We start from the raw sequence: 9,239 nt of genomic DNA on the forward strand, positions 1-9,239 counted from the left end.
ACTTTTAGGTTGATGGCGAGAAGGATGACTATCAGGTAGATGGCGGTGTGGGTTACTTTCAGGTTTATGGCGAGGAGGATGACTACAAGGGTGACGACGGGTAGGGTTACTTTCAGGTTGATGGCGAGGAGAATGACTACCAGGGTGACGGCGGGTAGGGTTACTTTCAGGTTGATGGCGACGAGAATGACTACCAGGGAGACGGCGGGTAGGGTTACTTTCAGGTTGATGGCGAGAAGGATGACTACCACGGTGATGGCGGGTAGGGTTACTTTCAGGTTGATGGCGAGAAGGATAGACTAGCAGGGTGACGACGGGTAGGGTTACTTTAAGGTTGATGGCGACGAGAATGGCTACCAGGGAGACGGCGGGTAGGGTTACTTTCAGGTTGATGGCGAGTAGGGTTACTTTCAGGTTGATGGCGAGAAGGATGACTACCAGGGTGATGGCGGGTAGGGTTACTTTCAGGTTGATGGCGAGAAGGATGACTACCAGGGTGACGACGAGTAGGTTTACTTTCAGGTTGATGGCGAGGAGGATGACTACTCTAGGGTGACGGCGGGTAGGGTTACTTTCAGGTTGATGGCGAGGAGGATGACTACTACGGTGACGGCGGGTAGGGTTACTTTCAGGTTGATGGCGAGAAGGATGACTTCAAGGGTGATGGCGAGTAGGGTTACTTTCAGGTTGATGGCGAGAAGGATGACTACCAGGGTGACGGCGGGTAGTGTTACTTTCAGGTTGATGGAGAGAAGGATGACTATCAGGTTGATGGCGAGTAGGGTTACTTTCAGGTTGATGGCGAGAAGGATGACTACCAGGGTGATGGCGAGTAGGGTTACTTTCAGGTTGATGGCGAGGAGGATGACTACCAGGGTGACGGCGTGTACTTTCAGGGTGATGGCGAGAAGGATGACTACCAGGGTGACGGCGGGTAGGGTTACTTTCAGGTTGATGGCGAGAAGGATAGACAACCAGGGTGACGACGGGTAGGGTTACTTTCAGGTTGATGGCGAGAAGGATGACTACCAGGGTGATGGCGAGTAGGGCTACTTTCAGGTTGATGGCGAGAAGGATGACTACCAGGGTGACGACAGGTAGGGTTACTTTCAGGTTGATGGCGAGAAGGATGACTACCAGGGTGATGGCGGGTAGGGTTACTTTCAGGTTGATGGCGAGAAGGATGACTATCAGGTTGATGGCGAGAAGGTTACTTTCAGGTTGATGGCGAAAAGGATCGCGAGAAGGATGACTACCAGGGCGACGGCGGGTAGGGTTACTTTCAGGTTGATGGCGAGAAGGATGACTACCAGGGTGACGGCGTGTAGGGTTACTTTCATGTTGATGGCGAGGAGGATGACTACCAGTTTGATGGCGACTAGGGTTACTTTCAGGTTGATGGCGAGGAGGATGACTACAAGGGTGACGGCGGGTAGGGTTACTTTCATGTTGATGGTGAGAAGGATGACTGTCAGGGTGATGGCGAGTAGGGTTACTTTCAGGTTGATGGCGAGAAGGATGACTACCAGGGTGACGACGGGTAGGGTTACTTTCAGGTTGATGGCGAGAAGGATGACTACCAGGGCGATGGCGAGTAGGGTTACTTTCAGGTTGATGGCGAGAAGGATGACTACCAGGGTGATGGCGGGTAGGGTTACTTTTAGGTTGATGGCGAGAAGGATGACTACCAGGGCGATGGCGAGTAGGGTTACTTTCAGGTTGATGGCGAGAAGGATGACTATCAGGTTGATGGCGAGTAGGGTTACTTTCAGGTTGATGGCGAGAAGGATCGCGAGAAGGATGACTACCAGGGTGAGAAGGATGACTATCAGGTTGATGGCGAGTAGGGTTACTTTCAGGTTGATGGCGAGAAGGATGACTACCAGGGTGATGGCGAGTAGGGTTACTTTCAGGTTGATGGCGAGAAGGATGACTATCAAGTTGATGGCGAGTAGGGTAACTTTCATGTTGATGGCGAGGAGGATGACTACCAGGGTGATGGGGACTATGGTTACTTTCAGGTTGATGGCGAGGAGGATGACTACAAGGGTGACGACGGGTAGGGTTACTTTCAGGTTGATGGCGAGGAGAATGACTACCAGGGTGACGGCGGGTAGGGTTACTTTCAGGTTGATGGCGACGAGAATGACTACCAGGGAGACGGCGGGTAGGGTTACTTTCAGGTTGATGGCGAGAAGGATGACTACCACGGTGATGGCGGGTAGGGTTACTTTCAGGTTGATGGCGAGAAGGATAGACTAGCAGGGTGACGACGGGTAGGGTTACTTTAAGGTTGATGGCGACGAGAATGGCTACCAGGGAGACGGCGGGTAGGGTTACTTTCAGGTTGATGGCGAGTAGGGTTACTTTCAGGTTGATGGCGAGAAGGATGACTACCAGGGTGATGGCGGGTAGGGTTACTTTCAGGTTGATGGCGAGAAGGATGACTACCAGGGTGACGACGAGTAGGTTTACTTTCAGGTTGATGGCGAGGAGGATGACTACTCTAGGGTGACGGCGGGTAGGGTTACTTTCAGGTTGATGGCGAGGAGGATGACTACTACGGTGACGGCGGGTAGGGTTACTTTCAGGTTGATGGCGAGAAGGATGACTACAAGGGTGATGGCGAGTAGGGTTACTTTCAGGTTGATGGCGAGAAGGATGACTACCAGGGTGACGGCGGGTAGTGTTACTTTCAGGTTGATGGAGAGAAGGATGACTATCAGGGTGACGGCGGGTAGGATTACTTTCAGGTTGATGGCGAGAAGGATGACTGCCAGGGTGACGGCGGGTAGGGTTACTTTCAGGTTGATGGCGAAAAGGATGACTACAAGGGTGACGGCGGGTAGGGTTACTTTCAGGTTGATGGCGAGAAGGATGACTACCAGGGTGACGGCGAGTAGGGTTACTTTCAGGTTGATGGCGAGAAGGATGACTACAAGGGTGACGGCGGGTAGGGTTACTTTCAGGTTGACGGCGAGAATATTGACTACCAAGGTGACGGCGGGTAGGGTTACTTTTAGGTTGAATGCGAGAAGGATGACTACAAGGGTGACGGCGGGTAGGGTTACTTTTAGGTTGATGGCGAGAAGGATGACTACCAGGGTGACGGCGAGTAGGGTTACTTTCAGGTTGATGGCGAGAAGGATGACTACAAGGGTGACGGCGGGTAGGGTTACTTTCAGGTTGACGGCGAGAAGGATGACTACCGAGGTGACGGCGGGTAGGGTTACTTTTAGGTTGATGGCGAGAAGGATGACTACAAGGGTGACGGCGGGTAGGGTTACTTTTAGGTTGATGGCGAGAAGGATGACTACCAGAGTGATGGCGAGAAGGATGACTACAAGTGTGACGGCGGGTATGGTTACTTTTAGGTTGATGGCGAGAAGGATGGCGAGAAGGATGACTACCAGGGTGACGGCGGGTAGGGTTACTTTCAGGTTGATGGCGAGAAGGATGACTACCAGGGTGACGGCGGGTAGGGTTACTTTCAGTTTGATGGCGAGAAGGATGACTACAAGGGTGACGGCGGGTAGGGTTACTTTCAGGTTGATGGCGAGAAGGATGACTATCAGGTTGATGGCGGGTAGGGTTACTTTCAAGTTGAGGGCGAGAAGGATGACTACAAGGGTAACGGCGGTCAGTGTTACTTTCAGGTTGATGGCGAGAAGGATGACTACAAGGGTGACGGCGAGTAGGGTTACTTTCAGGTTGATGGCGAGAAGGATGACTACCAAAGTGACGGCGGGTAGGATTACTTTCAGGTTGATGGCGAGAAGGATGACTACAAGGGTGACGGCGGGTAGGGTTACTTTTAGGTTGATGGCGAGAAGGATGACTATCAGGTAGATGGCGGTGTGGGTTACTTTCAGGTTTATGGCGAGGAGGATGACTACCAGGGTGACGGCGGGTAGGGTTACTTTCAGGTTGATGGCGAGAAGGATGACTACCAGGGTGACGGCGGGTAGGGTTACTTTCAGGTTGATGGCGAGAAGGATGACTACAAGGGTGACGGCGGGTAGGGTTACTTTCAGGTTGACGGCGAGAAGGATGACTACCAGGGTGACGGCGGGTAGGGTTACTTTCAGGTTGATGGCGAGAAGGATGACTACCAGGGTGACGGCGGGTAGGGTTACTTTCAGGTTGATGGCGAGAAGGATGACTACAAGGGTGACGGCGGGTAGGGTTACTTTCAGGTTGACGGCGAGAAGGATGACTACAAGGGTGACGGTGGATAGGGTTACTTTTAGGTTGATGACGAGAAGGATGACTACCAGGGTGACGGCGGGTAGGGTTACTTCCAGGTTGACGGCGAGAAGGATGACTACAAGAGTGACGGCGGGTAGAGTTACTTTCAGGTTGATGGCGAGAAGGATGTCTACCAGGGTGACGGCGAGTAGGGTTACTTTCAGGTTGACGGCGAGAAGGATGATTATCAGGTTGATGGCGGTGTGGGTTACTTTCAGGTTGATGGCGAGAAGGATGACTACCAGGGTGACAGCTAGTAGGGTTACTTTCAGGTTGATGGCGAGGAGGATGACTACAAGGGTGGCGGCGGGTAGGGTTACTTTTAGGTTGATGGCGAGAAGGATGACTACCAGGGTGACGGCGAGTAGGGTTACTTTTAGGTTTACGGCGAGAAGGATGACTACAAGGGTGGCGGCGGGTAGGGTTACTTTTAGGTTGATGGCGAGAAGGATGACTACCAGGATGACGGCGGGTAGGGCGACTGTAAGGTTAATGACGACAAGGATGGTGACCAGGATGACGAAAGGTGACGACCAGGTACACAGTAGTTAAATTATATGAACCGTTTTACCACATAACTTTATCAACGATCTTGAAGAGGAACATTGATGTTAGTCATGATGTTACATGTATAGTAATCACCTTTTAGTCGTAGACACAGAAGCAAGACGATAAAACACCTTCTAGTGTGCCCATTTCTACCAAAACCATGTATTCTCAAAGACCATGAGAAGTTTAATATGCCAACTTCAGGTCCTACATCGTGTACTGGACGGGACTTGTGTCGTAACTCGTAACTGACCATACAATACACTACAATTATCTATTCATTATGTTGCAGGGTGACGACCAACAGCAACAACGAGGACGATGTCGACCTACCAGGTTGATATCGACGAAAGAGAAGAGCAGGGTGGTTACGACCAGGATAATGACTATGGTGATGTCCCTGAAGAAGAACAGGTAAACAATAATGACATAATTCAATCATTTTACCACATAAATACATTAAAGATTATGACGGTATGCTCCCTCATTGCGATTTACAATTTACATTCTTGCAATTGGCGTTTCATCAAGGACGTACGGAATAGCGTTTTCTGTGATCGAGCGAAGCATTACTGGCAGATTAGATTGATTAAACAAATATATTCATTTATATTGCAGCGTGGGGAAGACGACGACGACGAACTGGACGACTACCATAGTCACTACCAGGGCGACTACCAAGCTGATGACGACGACTAGGATTACAACCAGGTAGGAATCGGTCAATGTTCAAACTTATACCACATATCAAAAAAAATTACGACCGTAAAAATTGATATTAAAATTATTCTTTGCTGTTGTTGCAAGTCATTTCATGTGGAAAACTGCATTCATAGCAATATTTTTTTCGCCGATTTTGGTGTTTATTTTCTTGGCACTTGTCAGTGATAACTTGCTCAATTTGATGAAGATTGATTTCAATCCATAACAGTGGCAATGAATTCATCCCCTGAAATCGGTAAAAGAATATTGTCATGAAATCAATTCTTATATGAAAAAGATTGGTTTAAATTGAGTGCCTGGGAATTCTACGATAATAGAGACTAGGGAAAGAAGAAAAATTAAAAGAACGAATATTCTAAAAATATTTACAGTGCTTCAATTTAGAAAAACGAAACAAACAATAATCAGTTCTATATACTTTTTTTTCCAGGGCGGTCGGTGATGTTCACTGGACTACTGTAAATCGGGGTTGCAGTATCTAGCCAGGGTCATTGACCTTACCAAGACACACTCAGTGTACCTCTTCACCTCTCCAGTGGACGTGAACTAATTTTTAAGGAGATGAGAACATGGCGATTCATCTCTTTGTCCATTGGTGATTTGCAAAGAAATATGTAAAGACACTCTACTCTGTATAATAATTGAGGAGACTTGATTTCATTCCACCAGAAACCTGTAAATTTAAATCTTCCTTGGAATCCTCATTCATCGATGGACATACTACGTACGATGATGCCTAAACATATTGCAGTCCGACTTTCTACATTCTGAAAGAAACGCGGTCATGTTTCATCAGGTTTTCTTATTTAGCAAGCAAGCAATTTAAATTGTCTCGTAAATTAGCAATCATGGTTATATTCAAATGAACACGGCGACGTCTGCTTTGGAAGCAGAATCTCCAGATATGTAAACGATGGAATAAAACAACATTGAACTACTGAACTATTCTCTCAAATATTATTAACTAACAGCAACATTATCGAGAATCATCTGTCAGAATCGTGTACACAACTCACCAGAGACAAATGTCAACCTGACTGATATGAACCTGGCAAGAGGTTTGTTGATTGGTCTGTGTCGGAGAAAAATGCTTGCACGAGAATGCAACCCTGCATAGCTTATTCTTAAGCAGGTTTCACTATTCCTTCAAATCGGACGGTCATAAACCGAGGACAATTCAACTGAGAAGTATCTGATTTCAGAATCTTGAAGAGAACTAGCCTATTCGGCCTGACTGATTCGAACCTTGCAAGAGGTTTGTTGATCGGACTGTGCCGGAAAACATCCAAGATAAAGACAAACTTTATGATTGTTATGATACTCAATCTACACAACGACCCAAGATATGGAATAATACCGGTGCTGATCATTTGCAAATGGAACAATATTGGAGCGTGACGGACTTTTGGATAATCAATTTTTTTGATCAAATGGAATGTTCATGAACTACTGTTTGGATCATATTCCCGCTGGATCACAGGATTGAAGGGGAGAATGCAGAGACTGAACCTTCAGATGAACTTGAGACTGAGATGTCGGGGCAAGTGAAGGTTAGCCTGTAAACAATACAACAATATCACTTCTGATCTTAATGGAGCTCTGAAATTTACTGAGATGTGTCAAAGTTGGGTTTGAGTTAAGTTTAAAATATAAACTATAACATTTACACATTAGGCTTAATTAATATAAATGTAGTGTAAGGGCCTAATTTGAATCTGACCCTAACCCATCTCAGAAAATTTCGAGCTCTATATCAGGAAGATTGTTGCGTTGTAGAAAATCTATGAAGTGTCCAACTTTTCGAATTGGACACGTTTCGTATCGAATCCTCGCGGCTCGGCATGCCTCGTTGCCACTCGTCGCATTTCGTTGCGTTTCGTTTCGTTTTGTTGCGTCTTGTGACGTCTCTTCACGTAACGACAATTTTCCGGTGAGATATAGTATGGATTATTATTTTGTTGGTGAATATATGATAGATTATCGCCGTTATATTTGATTTAAGTTTAGTCTGTGATTGCTATATTAATTAGCTTGGTAAACTGTAGAAAAGATGATGATAACAATAATACTATTAATAATAATGATTATTGGACAGAGATCGCTCCTATCACATACGACAAAGAAGAAGAGAAGAAAATGAAGATAAGAAGAAAAGGAAGATGTGTCGTACAGATAAGTGTTGTATTGGTAGGCTTGCTTTACTAGAAATGTAGTTTGACAATTTTTTTGATTAGCATAGAATAGGAAAATACGACGAATATGAGGAGGACATGTACCTATAGTCTCATTAGCAATATTTATATTATCTTGCCAAGGCATTTGAATTAGATCTATCTGCATACATGTTGTATATTTATCTACCGATATGATTAAAATTGCGACTAACATGAGAATATTAGGAAGATACGTTTAGATATATATGTAGATATAGGATTATCTATAACACCCTTAAATTTAAACTTCGAACATTCCATAAACTGATGTGATGAGAAAATAGAGATAATATGTGTTGTCAAACTCACTCAGTGCAGAACTCTCATCTCTCCTACCCTACATGCATAGCACTAGTTTCTTGTAACACATTATAAACTTTGACGAGTCACAAGCAAGTTTTTTGTCTTTTTTTCCCTTCTCACCAAGTATCATGTGATAATAAACATTAATAGACATCGGGATTGTCATTCCCCTCATATTTTATTCGATTCAAGCTTTAGGCTTAGTACTAAGGATTTAATAAAGTAACAAGATGTATAGTTGATACATCGTATAGGCGACAAAGTAGCTTGGATTCGCTCTCTTTTTGTCTTTCAGGTTTTCATTGCGGTGTACCTGCATACATCCATGACTTCTTTGATCTTGTCGACTTCGTTAAGCTATCGTACATAGACTACGTTCAGCCTCTTCACATCCCACGTTCATGGCACCGATGGCGGAAGTTGATCATAATTAATTTACATAAATGTAGCGTAATGGTCTAATTTGATCTTGTCGTAACCCATCTCAGAAAATGTAGAGTTCCATATCAGGAGGACTTGCGTTCTAAAAATCAGGGGGGCAATTTGAATATTCCTTATTATTTGGATACACCATGTCACATCTCATCAAGTCTCATCTCATCAAGTCTCGTCACCTCTCGTCACCTCTCGTCGCGTTACGAATCTCACTGTGGTAAGATATACTTACATCTTTATGGTAATATTCCCATGTTAACTAGCTTTTTATAATCAGTTAGACCTAATATTATCAAGATATGATTTAATATTGTAGCATTAATTTACATTATTCATTTGAATGGGAAATTTAAAAAAACGTGCTCTCATGTTTACAGTCAGTGTGGAAATCATTTCTCACCAAATACTGTAATAGAATTAATGGTCTTTTAGAGAATAAATGCATAGCAATCATAATTAGCAAGGCATTAATGACGTATTGGTAATATCCCCACATTAAAATATTCAAATCGTATCCTATATAGTAACTACATATCGATGTGATGAGAAATCGACAAAATGAATAAGAGAAGAAAGATAAGATGTTTTTAGAGATATGTGTCGTATTGGTACTCTCTTAGCATAGCAATTAAACTAGGTCTATTCATAAAAATATGAGAAAATACGACAAAGAAGAAGAGCCTAAATAAAAGGTCTGTCTAGAGATACATGTCATTACACTCATTGAAAGCAGGACTCACATCTATCACATACTTCATTCACTGCACT

At 44.7% G+C, this 9,239-nt stretch overlaps 1 long non-coding RNA gene across 1 annotated transcript; it reads left to right on the forward strand.

Moving 5' to 3' along the window:
- The first annotated feature begins 5,093 nt into the window (after positions 1-5,093).
- On the forward strand, positions 5,094-7,842 carry LOC115929753. The gene is made up of 3 exons (XR_004066712.1): positions 5,094-5,211; positions 5,416-5,508; positions 5,951-7,842. It is a non-coding gene; the product is annotated as an uncharacterized LOC115929753 (long non-coding RNA).
- The last annotated feature ends 1,397 nt before the right edge of the window (positions 7,843-9,239 follow it).

The sequence above is a fragment of the Strongylocentrotus purpuratus genome, unplaced genomic scaffold, assembly GCF_000002235.5.
Source record: "Strongylocentrotus purpuratus isolate Spur 01 unplaced genomic scaffold, Spur_5.0 spur5_scaffold_5, whole genome shotgun sequence".
Taxonomy (NCBI): domain Eukaryota; kingdom Metazoa; phylum Echinodermata; class Echinoidea; order Camarodonta; family Strongylocentrotidae; genus Strongylocentrotus; species Strongylocentrotus purpuratus.